Genomic DNA, 17,389 nt, shown 5'->3' on the forward strand with positions numbered 1-17,389 from the left:
CCTGGACTCAAGTTTGATGCTTTCTCTAAAAATGTCCAACTGCCATTAGAAGAGAACTGAAATGAACATATTGAAAGAAAAGGTTTCTTTTTCCATGTTTATAGTTTATAAGATACTAATGATGATCCTGACCCTTCATACAATTTCTTTCCAGAGTTAAGAATATGAATCTAGGAACACTTTGAAGTCTGCAGATCATGTCTGTGCCCTTACACAGCTTCTCACATCATGGATCAGAACTATGGGGTCATGTCAGGCCAGTGTTCATTGCCTGAGCATTATGATCTATAATTTTTTAAGCCTCAGTGCTCTGACATTTTTTTGAGCTACACCAGATAATCTGACCTGACCTCTAATTCTTCAGTGATTACGGTAGAGGTTTATTTCCAAAAGTTGCATAACATCAACTTCAATTCTTATAATGGAATACATAAAATGCCAACTAGTTTTGACACATTGAGGTCTTTAGAAACTCCTCATCAAGACTGTGTTACAAACCCCATCTATTTTCTCTCTTTAAGAACCAAGTCACCCATTTACTTCTATGGTATAATTTATGCTTGGAGAGAGACTTCTGTTCAATGAAACATTGTCTGAGTGACAGCATTGTACTTGCCTTGCAATCATTCTTATTCTGATACCTGCTGGTATTCTGTTGAGTGTATACACTTCACTTCTCAATATATGTATGTATGGTTGGATGGATGGATGAATATAGATAAACAAATACTAAATATTTCTAAAATATTTTTAAAATATCATTCCTGAAATACAGTCATATTCAGTTTCTTAAAAAAATCACCAATTCATGATATTCATTAACTCTCAGTTAAAAGCACTCACTAAATGACAGTGACTTTCAGGGAGGCTTTTACTGTGAGGGAATATAGTTTTATATTACAAACCAATCTGCATATCTTATATTGCATTAAACCTTTGTGCGGTTGAGTTGAAAACATTTTAATTTCCTCCTCGCTGTGGGCTTCTGCTCACTAATTGTCTTTAGGGATTTTGATTACTGAGCCCTGTAGTATTCCCTGTCAGAAATGAATCTATAGACATTTTTCCAGCAGCTACTTGCTTAGTATAATTAATGAAGATACAGAATATGTTTTGCCTTCCCAGACTGTGATATTCTATAGGATATTTTTCCTCCATTGAAATTGCTCAGCCAGAATATTAAAATTTGCAAATACCATGTACTCTGAAAACTTAATTTCCACCCTTCTAGTTGTCAGCACTGTCTCATAACATCACACCTTCTGTTTAGTCTCTGGAGCCAACATACCTAGTACCTTGCATAGTGCCAGCACCAAAGGAAACAGTTTCCCTCATTATGTAGAACACCCGACAGGAACCTGAGCTTCTTCGAAAGTCAAATGTCTTCAGAAAAAATTGTTTACCAAGGGATTCTGGCTCATTCATTCATTCAACACACATTTGTCAGGTGCCTTCTGTGTTCCAGTGTCAGGGACACAGCATTCTGGAGGAAATAAATAGATAAATCACGATGATGAAGTACACTTACTGTGGGTCAGATGGAGGTCTGTGTGGAAGGATATAGCAGGAGGAGAGGGTATGAGGATGGAGGAAGGGGATTATTTCTTCATGGAGTGCTCAGAGAAGGCAAAAATCTGAAGAAAGTTGCTCAATTGAAACAGTATCATAGATTCCTGAGAAATCTCTTGAGTCGATTAAAATTTTTTTTATCAGAACCCAGACTTCAGCTTTCCTAAATATATTATTCCAGATTTGCGTGCTTTCTTTCTTACATAAATCACTTGAGATTGAATTTTTTATTTATTCTTTAAGAGAAGTGACTCCTTTCAAAGGTGGATTGGGAGAAAGCTTTCAATTTTTCCCTCTGTAGTTGGACTAAAAGAGTGGTATCTTTTGCAATTAAGTAAAAGTCACTCTTCTTGTTATGAAGCATGATTTGCCAACTCTCTGTGTCCTAAAGATGGCCTTTCCCTGATCTCTCGAGGGATACTTCCCTTTAATATACCTGGAAAATGGGTGGTTTGTTTCACATTTGCCCTCTGAGTCTCACACTTCTCCCTGCATCTCCTGCTGCCCTGAGGACCAATGAACACATCCACATTTGCTACCCCTGGAACTCCTGGACTTCAGTCCCCCTCTCTGGGATGCCCTGACCCCTCCTCAGAGCTTCAGGGGGGAGGTGAATACCATCATCCTTCCCTTTACTCTCCCACTGTCAATTCCCAACAGTCCTCCACGCACAGCTATGTGAATCCTGGCAAAGGTGGAGGTACCAGCAAAGGAAACTAGCAAAGGCAACAGAAGTCGATTTCTTGTATTGTAATGTAGGCTTTTGAAGGACTTTGGCTTTTATTTTGAGGGAGATGGAAGCCATTGGAGGGTTTTGAGCAGATGGTGGACTTGGTCTGACTTAACTCTTTAGTCAATAATGGACCACAAGGGCGGAGGCAATAATGGAAGCAGGGAGATCAGGTAAAAAACTGTAGAAATATTTTAAGTGGGTTATTAGTATCTTGGACCAAGGGGGAGCTATGTAGGAGATAAGAAGGGGTCTGAATATCTATATCTACATCTACTTAAAGGAAGAATCCAGAGCATAAACAATTGCAATTGTATGTTACATGTGAGAGAAAGAGAAGAATCAAAGATGATGTTAGAGTTTTGATGCAAGAGACAGTAAGGATGGAAATGCCACTTACTTCATAAGGAAGGTTTAAAGTAGAACACATTTAGTGGTATACAACAAGGCTTCAGCTTTGATTATGTTCAATTTGAGATTATTATTAGATACCCAAAGAAACATGTTGAGTAGGCAGTTAGATATATGAACCTGGGGTTCAATGCCAAATATAATGCAACAGTTTGGAAGTCATCAGGTTATAGATAGTATTTAATGAGGCAGGATGAGCTCAGCCAGGAAGTGACTGTAGATACAGAAGATGTCCAAGACCTGAGTCACTGATACTCCAACATGAAGAGATTGAGGAGATAAGAAAGAATCAGAAAAAGTAGGCTGAGAAGGAGTAGCCAGTGAGGTGGCAAACAGGCCAGTATGTGTGTTTGGAAGCCAGGTAAGCAAAGTGTTTCAAAAAGAAGAGAGTGATCAACAGGATCAAACGCTACTCATAGGTCAAGTAAGATGAAGGTCAAGAATTGACTGGTGGATTTAAGGATATAGAGGTCATTGGTGACCTTGATTAGAGCAACTACAGTGGAGTAGCAGGGTCAAAGTCTATTGGAGAGGGCTCTGGGGAATATCAGTGGAGGCAAATTAAGAAACCAAAAGAGATTGCTCTTGTGAGAAGTTTTGATGTAAAGGGCAGGGGAAAAATGAGAAAGCTGCTAGAAGGGGGAAGTGAGACCAAGAGATAGTTTTTAAGATGGGCGAAACCACAAAATACATGTATGCTTGTGAGAATGATCCTGTGGAGGGAAAACAATGTAAGCGAGTCAGAGAATTGCTAGAGCACGTCCTTGAGAGGACAAGAGAGTGGTAGGATCTAGTACAAGGCTCAGTAAACTACAGCCTGAGGCCAGGTCTGACCCACCACTTGTTTTTATAAATAAAGTTTCATTGGTACATAACAATGCCTATTTGTTTACAAGTTGTCTATGGCTGCTTTCACTAGACATAGTTGAGTAGTTATGACATAGAACATATGGAGTACAAAGCCTAAAATATTTACTCTCTGGTCCTTTACAAAGAAAAAGAAAATTGTTGACTGTCTCTTATTCACAAATAGAGGGGCTGTGCTCAGACAGGAGCAAGGGCATTTAATCAATAAGAGGAGGAAAACTGGAGTCCATCAGTAGAGATGCTGGTAAATCATCCATGTAATAGAGGGAATTGTAGATGTTTTTTGATTGCTTCTGTTTTCTCAGTGTCAAAGACAGAAGTCAGTAGCTGAGAGTAAGGACTATTAAATCCTCAAGCCTTTTATCCACACCAGTTGGCGAATTTCTTTAAATATCTGACTGGTAGGGTTAACATGGACTGCAAAAGACAGATCATTTACATCAGCTCCGAAAAACAGTGTCATTGGAACAAGTTAACTGATTTATCAGGTCAATGCAAATTTTTCTATTGGCCAAGAAGTCTGAAGATAAAATAATTCTCTTCTTCCTGCCCAGTTCTAGTCCCTCTTTCTAATATTGTGCTTTCCTTTGAGGTGGGAGGCTACATAGAGATGTCTAATTGTGCCTACTTCTTCCTGCAGTCATGCAACCTAAACAACATTGTGTAGGTTAAAACAGATTGCTCTGAGCCAGGAGCAGGGTTCACAGGATTGCCATATGCTGGTGTTTACTGTCAGGTCTCAGGGATCCAGTATGTAACTCATGGGAGATCACTCTTCATCAAGAGAATTTCAGTAAGAAATGAATCTGTCTCAGGATTAGTAAAGAGGAATCTCTGTGTGCAAAGGCAACAGAGGTGGAGCCTTCCCTGTTTGGATTTAGAAATCTAAAATGATTTTCAGCATGTCTTCCCTCTGGGTTCTTATCCCTGGAGGGCCACCCCATCACCCACCTGCCCAATTCCTATCCCAGATCCTTGTTCAATCCAATATAATAGCAAGATGGCCTATCACCCCGAGAGACAGGATTTGAGATTCCAGCTCTGATATTCAGTTCTAATTGGTTAGATATTCTGATAGGCCCCCTGGGTAGATACATTGTTGAACCACCACCCAGTTTGGCAAATTTCAGCCCAGACATTGTTTCAATGTATTAAAATGCAGTGGATTATGACAGCAAGGATCCAGGGGGTTAAGATTGAGATGCCTAATGACAGAGCCATGAAGGGGAAATTTTGTGTCCACTTCTCTGCACAAGAATTGAAAGACGCCATTGCTTCCAATCCTTAATATTTTACACAGTAAATTCTCTTGAGCATTTATAAATTGGAAAAATAAAATTAAAAATTTTTTTTTTTTTGTTTAGCCATGCTACTCGCAGGGACTTGACCTGATTTTTTTTAACTTTGATTGAAATGTAATATGCACAGAAAAGTGCACAAGCTGTAACTATATAACTGGATGAATTTTTGAAAAGAGCACTCACCCATGTGAGCAGCACCCCAAAAAAGAAACAGAGCATCACCAGCACCCCAGGTGTCTACCCTACTAACACACCCTATTTTAACCTGCAACTTTATAAATTAGTTTTACCTGTTTTTAAAATTTCTGTAAATGAAATCATAGACTACATTTTCTTTTTGGTCTGACTTCTATTACTCAAAGTTTGTATTTATGAGATTCTTCTACATTTTGCATGTGGTTGTACCTTGTTCATTCTCTTTGCTAAATAGTATACCATAATTTATTTATCTATTCTATAGTTGGTGGACATTCAGACAGTTTCCAGTTTAGGGTTATTACAAATAGTGTTGTTATAAATCAAAACTACAACAGGTATCAACTCACACCAGTCAGAATGGCCATCATTAAAAAGTCTACAAATAACACATGCTGGAGAGGGTATGGGGAAAAGGGAACTCTCCTACAGTGTTCTCCTACAGGGAATGTAAATTGTTGCAGCCACTATGGAAAACAGTTTGAAGGTTCCTTTAAAAACTAAAAGTAGAGTTGCCATATGATCCAGCAATCCCACTCCTGAGGATATATCCAGAGAAAACTATAATTCGAAAAGATATATACACACCAATGTTCATAGCAGCACTACTTACAATAGCCAAGACATAGAAGCAACCTAAATGTCTATCAACAGACGAATGGATAAAGAAGATGTGTTATATATATATATATATATATACATATATATATATGTATTCACACACACACAGTGGAATATTACTCAGCCATAAAAAATAACGAAATAATGCCATTTGCAGCAACATGGATGCACTTAGAGATTACGTACTAAGTGAAGTAAGTCAGAAAGAGAAAGACATGGACTTACCCAGTGGTCCAGTGGTTAAGACTTTGCGCTTCCAATGCAGGGGGTGCGGGTTCAATGCCTGGTTGGGGTAATAAGATCCCACATGCCATGCAGTGTGGCCAAAAAAATAAAATAAAATAAAATAAAAAGAAAGACAAATACCATATGATATCATATGTGGAATCTAAAATATGATACAAAATGAACTTATTTATGAAAGAGAAACAGACTCACAGACATAGAAAACAAACTTATGGTTACCAAAGGGGAAAGTGGGTGGGGGAGGGATAAATTAGGAGTTTGGGATTAGCAGATACAAACTACTATATATGAAATAGATAAACAAAAAGGTCCTACTGTATAGCACAGGCAACTATATTCAATATTCTGTGATTAAACCATAATGGGAAAGAATATGAAAAAGAATATGTATATATATATATATGTATAACTGAATCACTGTACACCAGAAACTAAAACAACATTATAAATCAACTATACTTCAATTTAAAAATAAAAACAAACAGTGTTGTTATAAACATATGGCTTTCTGTGAGGTATGTAATTGCTGGTCATAGGTCTTCCTATGTCCAGCCTTGATGGATATTGCCAATTTCCCAAACTGGTTGAGCCCGTTAGTTTTCTAAATGTTAATTCACTCATGCAAAAAAAATCTTTAACAGAGGATCTCTGTCTGTTAAATTATTAGATTTTGAAGTAACTGTCACAGAATAAATGTGCTCTCCAAAAATATGTTCTATAAACTGACATTAGTTTCCAGTAGCTATTTCAGAATTTGGGGGTAACCTCTGTCACCTCTGCAGCTATGAATATCATAGACAATCTAGTTTACTCATTTGGGGAGTGTGATCTGGGATTTCCTGGAAGTTTGCCTTAACTACATCCACACCATTTGCTTGCCCACCATCCAAATAACTTGCAAGCTCTCTGAATTTCCTAATTAGCTCTCATATCTCTTTCCTCATCCTGCTCCCCGCTCCCATCTTGTTCAAGTTCTTGATGGATGCCATCTGTAGACGCCTTCTACCTCCTTTCCTAGAATCCTCTCTTTGCTCTCCAGCTCTGTGTGTCTATCTGCTAGGAATGATCCTAAAAAACCTCAAACCTGATCTTGCTTCAAATCATTTTTATTGCATATTACCCACAAAATGAAGTTTTCTGCCCATATCATTCAGTCATTCATTTAATGAACAAATATTCATTGAGGGTGTAGTATGTGCCAAGTACTAGGGATTTATCCGTGACCAAAACAAACATAGCCTCTGCCCTTAGGTGTCAGTGAATCACCACTTGGACCCTAGCACCATTCTGCCTCAACTGTTCTAAACCACCTGTGATTCTTTCTTCCTTTATAATGGTAATTCTGTGCCCTCAGAAGTGTGTGCTTTCCTAGATGTCCCTTCTCCACTCTGTCCAGAATTTCCAAGCCTCCATAGGGACTCAGCTTACTCACCCATCTCCCCTTCTGTTTCATGCGTTCCATGAACAACTGATGGTTCCTTCCTGTTCTTTGATGAACCCCATGCATATTTGCTATTGCATTTCTCACACTTTAATTATCTGTCAGTGTGTCTGACACCCTACCCTGGATTTGTGAGCTGCTTAAAATCAGAAAATATAGCTTAGTCATTTGTGTTCCCAAGATCTACCTTAGTGCTTAGCCGGTATTAGGCACTCAATAAATGTGTGCTTTGGCAGAAAAAATAAAAAGAAAGAAAGGAAAAAGGAGGGAGAGGGGAAGGGAAAGAGCAAGAAAGGGAGAAAGAAGCTTATGAATTCTTGAAAGCAATTGATAGATCATGAAAAATTGTAAAGCCATGGAGACTTTGAACATCATACACTCCAATATCCTCATTTTTGAGTTCAAAAAATTGAGGCTCCTGAGCTAGTTGCTCCAAGATCCCTTCCCCCCAGCACAGAACTCCCCCTAAGGTTTTCCAGGATTCTTGGTGGCTTCCAACCTCATCTTTCCCAATCCCAACCTTGTTCCCATTCAAAGTCATTGTCACTGTCATCCCCCTCTACCCACCAGTTACCACATGTTTTCTGGAGAAAAGAGAAAATATCTTCAGCTGGCCAAATAATTGAGACCTTTTAGGGGAAGGAATAAGAGAAGGTGCCACAAAGGGGGGGCTTTTTTTAAGAAAAAGAAATAATAGTCTATTAAATGAAATAGAAAAGAAAAAGAGGGAAGGGTCCTGCCACAGCCTCCTCTGGCCATTCCTGGTATAGAACTTGATTCCTCAAAAACCTTGAGACTTTTCTTAGACTGTCCTTCAAATTAATAATATAGATATTTAAAACTGACCTCAATAGACACAAAGTTCTTACATTTCTTTTTATTCTGAGACATGTACATTGAGATAATTTTCAAACACTAATGGATATTCTGTACAAAATGTGAAGTTGATCTCATTTCCTTTTTGAATTTAGCACCAACTTATGGTAAGTGAGTAATGGATATGTTTGGCTTTTCTTTAAATGAAAATGATTAAGAAAAAGAGAATGAGGTACCATATATTCTTTTCAGCAATGTATTTTGGGACATAATGGAAAACTGTGCTGATCTCCTTGGGGGTAGACTATATGTGCCAAAAATATTGCCGTATTGAATATATATTGCTTTTTACACATGTGAAAAGTTAGCCCTCTTGGTTATTGTATTTTATGAGATCTTCATTCACTGCTATTCCTGGCCTTCTCATATGCCTATGTCATCTTAGGATATTCCCCCCACCCAATCATAAATAAGGACCAAGTTCTTGCCAGGTCAATACATTGCACTGTTAGTCTTGGGATTTTACAGTTGTGGATGTCCTTTGTTGGAAAATGAGATTTACCCCACGTTCTGCCCTTGAGTTTTGGATGAGTGTGGGGCAGGTGAAAGATGTACATTATAAACTTTCAACTTGTGAAAGTGTTACCCATCTGGAACATCCATATAAAAGTTTAAAAGTTCAAAAGTAAAAAAAATACATAAAAAATAAAATAAAATAAAAAAGACATTCATTAAAAAAAAAAAATAGAGGGGAAACAAAAGGCAACTCAGATGGTAATCTCTTCTTACACTCAGATAAGAACCAGCAATTGCAATTCTGTTGATTGTGGAAGAAATCACCCTCGCCCACCTCCCCTGCCATCTCTTCTCATTCCTTAAACATAGAGCTTCTTTTGAACCAGGCATTGTTCAAGGGTGCCACAAAAAGGAATTAATGCTTAACTTAAGGGAAAGTACATATGCAAGGACACAGAAATGATTGTGATTTCAGACTGTGGGCTACTGTTAGTCCACTTTCCCCAGGAAAAGACAGGAAACTGCTTAAGCAGCAGCATCTTCGCTTTTCTTCCATCCATTCCATAACACAGAAATAAGCTGCTTCCCACTCATTCCTCTGCCTCCCTGTCTTCTGAGCCTGGCAGCTGAGAAAGCCCTAATTGTATTATCTGTGTACCTTACCTTAAAGCAGGCACAAAGATACATTTTAAAAACTCAGGGCTTTCCTGGTGGCGCATGACTAAGAATCCTGCTGCCAATGCAGGGGACCCGGGTTCGAGCCCTGGTCTGGGAAGATCCCACATGCCATGGAGCAACTAAGCCCGTGCGCCACAACTACAGAGCCTGTGCTCTAGATCCCATGAACCACACTACTGAGCCCACGTGCCACAACTACTGAAGCCTGGGCGCCTAGTCCCCGTGCTCCACAACAAGAGAAGCCACCGCAGTGAGAAGCCCACACACCGCAACGAAGAGTAGTCCCCGCTCACAACAACTACAGAAAGCCCATGCACAGCAACGAAGACCCAATGCAGTGAAAAATAAATAAATTTTTTAAAAAAGAGAGTTTATAAAAAATCACCATGGGCTTCCCTGTTGGAGCAGTGGTTGTGAGTCCGCCTGCCAATGCAAGGGACACGGGTTCGAGCCCTGGTCCGGGAAGATCCCACATGCTGTGGAGCAACTAAGCCTGTGTGCCACAACTACTGAGCCTGCACTCTAGAGCCCACGAGCCACAACTACTGAAGCCTGCGCGGCCTAGAGCCCGTACTCCGCAACAAGAGAAGCCACCGCAGTAGAAGCCCATGCACCGCAATGAAGAGTAACTCCACTCGCTGCAACTAGAGAAAGCCCGTGTGCAGCAACAAAGAACCAAAGCAGCCAAAAATAAATAAATAAATAAAAATTTTAAAAATCACCATAATTTTTTATTATGAATACACAATGATGAAGAGAATGGATAAGTCACTAAGACATGACATAAAGGAAGAAGAAATCTAAGAAAATTTGGCTTCCGTGTTTAATTACTGTGGAAAAATACCTGCTGTCCTTTGAAAGTGGCATGTTGATCTGTTTCATCTAATGCCTTAATATCAGTTGTTATGTTTCGGTTTCCAGTGCATCAAATGCTCCCAAGGAATAAGATGCTCCTAAGAATAAAAAACAAAATTTTTGAAAATACTTTAAAATAATCTTCTTATTGGCTATATAATAATAATAATCATTCATTCATTCACTCAACAAATACTTAATTGCCTACTGTGTACCAGGTACAATGTTGAGTGCTGGGGATAAACTAGACAAAAATGATTGTCTTCATGAAGCTTACTTAATGGTGGGTGTAGGGTGATGATAACAAAATAAATAAGATGGTGATAGGTGCCAGGGGGAAATAAAGCAGGGAAGAGAGATAGGAAGTGTTGCGGGAGGGGGTGTGTATTTCAATTTTAAATAAGTTGGTCACATAAGGTTACACTGATATGATGAAGAAAACCATGAAGATGTTGGAGTGTGTCAAGTGGTTATCATGGAGGAGAGTGATGCTGAGATAGATGTGACCCAATGTGTTGGTGGAAGGGAATGATAAGCAGGGAGGAGAACAGGGGAGAGGTGAGAGGAAGAGGCTGGGGGATGTGACAGGTGACCCAAATAGTGGTGGGTGGCCACTGTGAGAATTTTGTTTTACTCTCAGTGACACAGGTATCAATTACATCATTTTGAGCAAGGGATGGATTTGGGGTGATGTATTTTAACAGGATTGTTCTGGTCACTCTGTTGAAAAGCTACAGTAGGGGTATAGAAACAGAAACAAGGAGAGCAGAGTGCTTGGGATAGAGGTGGTGAGAAATGGTTAGGTTCTGGATGTATTTTGAATGTGAAGCCAAAAGAGTTACTGAATGTACCAAATACATGAAATAAGAGAAAGAGAGAGCTAGGGATGATCTCAGGGCCTTTTGGCATTTCATTTATTGAGAGAGGGAGTGAGTTAGGAAGGGAAAATCAGATATTTGGCTTTGGACATAAAATTTAAAGCAGTGTTAGCCCAAAACAGCAAAATGAGCACAGGTGTGATCTCTTATCTCTTTTGAGTTACTGTGAATATGATGATAAAGGAATATAAATACACAATGATGAAGAGAATGGATAGGTCACTAAGACATGACATATTTTAGTAAGTTTGCAGGAGAAGAAAATGGAAAGAGGAAAGTGTCTGATAAGATAGAGTCAAGAAGACCACAGTCTAGGTTACATAGAGAGTTACAGCCAAGGAAACTCCTGACCTACTCAGAAACAATTGAGACATGCTCTAGACTCAAGTTCTACCAGCCCAGCAGAACATGGAGTAAGAATTGGGGGTGAGAAAAATAACCTTCCACTCCTTCCTCCTGATCCTCATGTAGAATTAATCAATAACTAATTACTTCCTGGGTCAAAGAGCCGAATGTCTGTCTTTTATGAAATTGAACAAACTAGTTGAAAAAATATTATGGTGGCTAGCATTGGAGTTCAGGATCCAGAGTAAAGCTCTTCTCATTCTAGCATTTGTGGATACTACACTATGGTGGCTGGCATGCACATGCTCACTGGGAAAGAAGTCTGCAAGCTGGTCATTCCCACTCCCACACCCAGAGCTCCCAGTCGGCCCTCCTATTGCCCCATCTAAGATGTGAACTAACAATAAAATATCCACAGGCTATAGAGAAATGCTACAATACTGAATGACAAAGGAAGCCAAGACAAACAAAAAGAGAATAATAGACACACAAGGATAATTAAAGAAACAAATAAAATAAAAAAGGAGAAAGTATCTTCAGAGAGAATTTTAAATATATTTTATCCTTAAGAAAAGAACAAGGACTTCCCTGATGGCGCAGTGGTTAAGAATCCACTTGCCAATGCAGGGGACACAGGTTCGAGCCCTGGTCCAGGAATATCCCACATGCTGCAGAGCAATTAAGCCCGTGTGCCGCAACTACTGAGCTCATGCGCCACAACTACTGAGCCTGAGTGCCACAACTGCTGAAGCCCGTGCACCTAGAGCTGGTGCTCTGCAACAAAAGAAGACACTGCAATAAGAAGCCCGTGCACCGCAACCAATAGTAGCCCCTGCTCACCGCAACTAGGGAAAGCCCATGCGCAGCAAAGAAGACCCAGTGCAGCCAAAAATAAATAAATAAATTTATTTTAAAAAAGAAAAAAATAATAAAGTGACATGAGGGTTTTGGACAGAACCACTTCAATATGGCTGAGTGACATGAACGCTATGGAAAGGATACTTTGGGTATTTCATATTGGGGCATTTGATGGACATTTTCTCAGTTGTGCAAATTAGGAATGACTCAGGAAACTAGCTGGAGAGAGAGGTGGGTGTCTCCTCAGCTGATGCTCAAAATACATGAGACTCACAAAGATACAACTGAAAACCTCTCATCATGAAAACGTAACCAAAGCAAACATTTTTTCTCTTTTCTTCCACTCTGTGCCAAGGATGTTGCACTTTTGGGTGTTTTATTTCTTTCCATTTGAAGAATTCTCTTAAGGTTCATTTTAACTTGATATCACCACATTAAACTTTTCCCATTGGAAAGGAGAATGTCAAAAGGTGTTAGAACAGGGCTAGGGATATACTAGACAGTTAGCTCTCAAAATGTGGATCCTTACATCCACATCTTGTACACTGGACTTGCAGGCATGTAAATTCTTCCTTAGACCATCAGGATAGAGCAGTGCTTCACTTATCCAGGGAAAGATAATTGGGCAACAATCTTCAGAATACAGCCCAAAGCATAAAACAAAGCATAAGGTATATCTATGAAGCCAATGCAGATGCTCTAAGCCCTAAAATTAAAGTTTCTATACTTTATTAACTGGATAGTCCCCTCAGCCCCATGCTACACACAGGACTGTGAGTTCTTAAAACTTATTCCAGCATAGTTCAAATTACAATAGGAAATGTGTAAAGCTATTATCCAAAACCGTGTAGCAAACCATGATGAATGAATAATTATGACAATGAAGAAGACATAAAAATTAATTTCACAAACAATAAATTATAAAGCATGGATGTAATTCTGTTTCATTTACACATTCATTCATTCATGCAGTCAACTCAGGTCAACAAGTATGAATTTATTCCCCAGTGTATAAAAAACTGGCTTCAGAACTATAAGATCTCACACAAGTTGCGGGATGATGCACATCCTTTTCTTCGCTACTCCTATGAATGGTTATATGTAGTGTTTTTTATACTCTTCCAGTTACAATGATTTGATTTTCATGGACACTGCTAGGTTCTTACTCAAATAGATTGTTCTAGAGGTAGACCAATCAGAGACCTTTCCCAGGATTTTTCATACTGGTTATGAGGAAATCAATCAGACTCTCTCTGGTGGTAGGAGGCACCATATGTGACAACTCTTGGTGCAGTTGGTGGCCATGGGGAAGAAGTTGGTCAGTCAGGAAAAAAGTAATGACATCAGGAAGAGAGAGCAGTGAAAAAGCAATGAAGAAATCCTCCCTGGTATCCAGACCACAGTTTCCTGATACTCTGCAAACTGCAGTTTGTCAAATTTTTCCTTCAGTTACAGGAAATACCCAGTGTCCTTGGCAAATTCTCCTATTTCCTAGGCTAGTTTGAGTTGTGCTTTTGGCAACTGTAGCCTAAAGACATTTGAATAACATGCACCTTTCCTTGATATTACATTATATGAGTAATATGGATTCTAGTGTCCCAGTGCTGATAATATTGGGTTGTAATATACTTCCTGATTTTGGTAATTATATTGTATTTGACAACGATTTCTCTTTGAATAAGAGATCAACATTTTGACTATAAAATACAAATCTTCACTGCCACCCAAAACAGAGGAACTGTGCCGGAAATTTTGCCAAAATTCTAAATGCTCTACGTAGACCTGTAAACGCAGTTACTTTTCAGACAGTCTTTTCTGCTTTTAATGAAAGTCTTTGCAGCTCATATACCATCTTTCACCATGAAAAGATTCTTTACTGTGCCATTAAGACAAATGCACGGCAAGATGAATTCTGATGCCTGCCAGCAGGTGGAAGAAACGTGCTCAGCCAGGCAACTCAACCCTGAATGAGCTGTGCATTGTTCCTTCTTACTCAAATCCCAACCTGCTGCCTGCTGATGAGCAGAGGTAATGGGAATGACACCATTATCAATGATGGCAATAGGGGTTTGCCAATAAATTAAAAATAAATGGAAAGCTATTAAAAATTGTTAGGACTTTCATATGTCTCACAAATATTAAAATACCCTGTTTTAAATTATTATTTATTCCAGGAACTTTTTATTTAAAAAATACAATAGATTGAGGCTTCCAAATCAGGTACTTTGGAAATACCTGCTTTTAGATTATTGTCATCTGTCACTCCTTTTACTTCATTAGGGTAACCATTGACTCATAATTGTTTATATAATTATAGATTATAATTATATATATATATATATATATATATATACACACACATACACACACACACACAGAGAAAGAGATTTGGTATTCCTTTTAGAATATTTTCATTTCCCCAAAGAACTAACTGAATAAATACATGTCTTTGAAGACAGACTTCACATTCTGCCTTTTCTCTGTGACTCTAGATGCTTGGTATTAGGTCACAGCCATGGACTGGGTGCCTGGCATGCCACGATCACGGGTGACATTTACAAGACACAGTTACTATGTGTAATTTTGTTTCTATCAATAGGACTAAGACTGACCACCACCTTGTGCTTGAGCTCAAACCTCAAACAAACAAACAAAACCCTCCCCCTTTTAAAGACAATGAGCACAAATACCCAAAGAAAAAAATGGGTTAAGAATGTGAACAGAAATTTGCAGAAAAGAAAAAGTGGAACAACCCTGACATGTAAAACAAGGCTCAACCAGGCAGGTGAATCAGGGATGCCAATTAAGACCAATCCAAGGTCCCACACTGCATACATCAAATTTGCAAAAATTTTCTGAAAGGCCGATAATAGCAAGTTGTTTTTGAAAATGTAGGAAAATACAAGCTCTCCTACACTGCCAAAAGGAACACAGAGTGTCCTTACCGCTTTGGTGAGCAAGCAGCTGCCTCTAGTACTGCTGAAGATGCATGGATCCTAAGAATACATCATGGTAATAACCCTAGAGAAACTTCTGGATGTGGCTTGAGTCAACAAGAAATAGGTTTGTGCAAATAAACTTTTTTTTTTTTTTTTTTTTTGCGGTATGCGGGCCTTTCACTCTTGTGGCCTCTCCCGTTGCAGAGCACAGGCTCCAGATGCACAGGCTCAGCGGCCATGGCTCACGGGCCCAGCCGCTCCGCGGCATGTGGGATCTTCCCAGACCGGGGCACGAACCCGTGTCCCCTGCATCAGCAGGCGGACTCTCAACCACTGCGCCACCAGGGAAGCCCACAAATAAACATTTTTGAAGGAAAAAACTACATATGTACATGAACAGAAGAATAAATTAGTTATACATTCTTATAGTGGAATATTTTAGTAGTTAAAATTAATGACCTAGATCTACATGAGAAACAAGGACACATTTTAAAGACATAATGTTGACTGCAAATAGCCATTGGCCAAAGGATGCATACAGTATGATATGATTTATGTAATATTTTAAATAAACATATATGAGTCCATACCAGGTACTGGCAAACCTTTTCTGTAAAGGGCCAGCTAGTAAATACTTTGCCCCTTGGGAGTCTCTGTTGCAACTACTCTACTGGGCCACTATAGCATGAAAGCAGCCATAGACAATACATAAATGAACGAGCATGGCTGTGTTCCAGTAAAACGTTATTTAGAAAAACAGGTGGCAGGCTGGATTTAGCCCTCAGGGGTTTGTTGAACACTGATAAAGACCCCTGTCCTCAGGATCCACATGAAAATAGATAAGGTATTGATATCTGCTTTTCAAAATAGAGCTTGCTCCTGGGAAAGTGAGAAGAGTGGAATCAGGGAGAAGCACAACATAGAATGAGTCTGCACTGCAGTGTCTTAAGTATATAACTTTTTAAAAGCACGGAAGGAAATATCACAATTGGTAACATTTGTTAAATATGGATATGTGTTAGTTACACCGTTCTTTGTATTTTCAGGTGTAACAGAGATACGTAATGCTAGAAAAAGGAAAGATTAAAAAATACATTAAAATACTAAAGATAGCATGCATCAGAACAGTGGGAAACAGAAATATCTGCAAGAATGATATTTCTTCCAGAAGGTTCTGCCTTAGTCTGTATACCACTTGCGTTCATAAGTTGAGACAAAAAGTTAAGAGGTGTGAATTGCCGATAGGAGAAATTTCTCTCTGTTCTCAGAATTATGAACGGTTGTTGAATAGCTTCATGACTAGTATTTGGATCTAGGGCAACTAGATCTAAAAGTTATTGAATCTCTCTCTTCACATTAGTTCAGTCATGTTCAAGTTGAATCTGTGACTTCCTCTATCAAAGTTCTAAGACTTTAGAGCTGCACTTTGTGATGGACCTCACCCCTCTCTCCATCTTATCATTTTTCCTCTACCATGATTATCATAGCATAGTGGTAAGGTGTATACTTCACGAACTTCACACATTGTTTCATCACTGTAACATAATGGTAAGGTGTTCAGACTCCAGAGGCAAACTTCCTGGGTTCAAACCTCGGATGTGCCTCTAACCAGCTGTGGGACCTTATGCTAGTCATTGCATGCCTCTGTGCCTCAGTTCTCTCATTTGTCAAAATAGGGTGGTAATAACAGAGTACATCTCATAGGGTTGTTGTGAGTATTAAAACGTTAATTACTGGGCTTCCCTGGTGGCGCAGTGGTTGGGAGTCCGCCTGCCGATGCAGGGGACGCGGGTTCGTGCCCCGGTCCGGGAAGATCCCACATGCCGCGGAGCGGCTGGGCCCGTGAGCCATGGCCGCTGAGCCTGCACGTCCGGAGCCTGTGCTCTGCAATGGGAGAGGCCACAACAGTGAGAGGCCCGCGTACCACAAAAAAAAAAAAAAAAAAAAAAAAAAGTTAATTACTTACAAAATGCTTAGAACAGTGCGTAGCCCATAGTAAGTGCTAAGTCAGTGTTTTAAACACAGCATAGTTAAGTGGATTTATTTATCATTTTTATCTTTTTGAACTGTATGTAGCAGCCATCTTAAAATGTTCTAGGACAAAATGACAGAAAGCACAGTAT

General features: G+C 39.3%; 1 protein-coding gene across 2 annotated transcripts in view; it reads left to right on the top strand.

The window, feature by feature from the left end:
- PLCB1 (phospholipase C beta 1) overlaps positions 1-17,389 on the top strand; it is a 682,368-nt gene that overhangs the window by 458,419 nt on the left and 206,560 nt on the right. The gene's annotated exons all lie outside the window — the stretch shown is intronic.

Source organism: Delphinus delphis, chromosome 15 (genome assembly GCF_949987515.2).
Source record: "Delphinus delphis chromosome 15, mDelDel1.2, whole genome shotgun sequence".
NCBI classification, from domain to species: domain Eukaryota; kingdom Metazoa; phylum Chordata; class Mammalia; order Artiodactyla; family Delphinidae; genus Delphinus; species Delphinus delphis.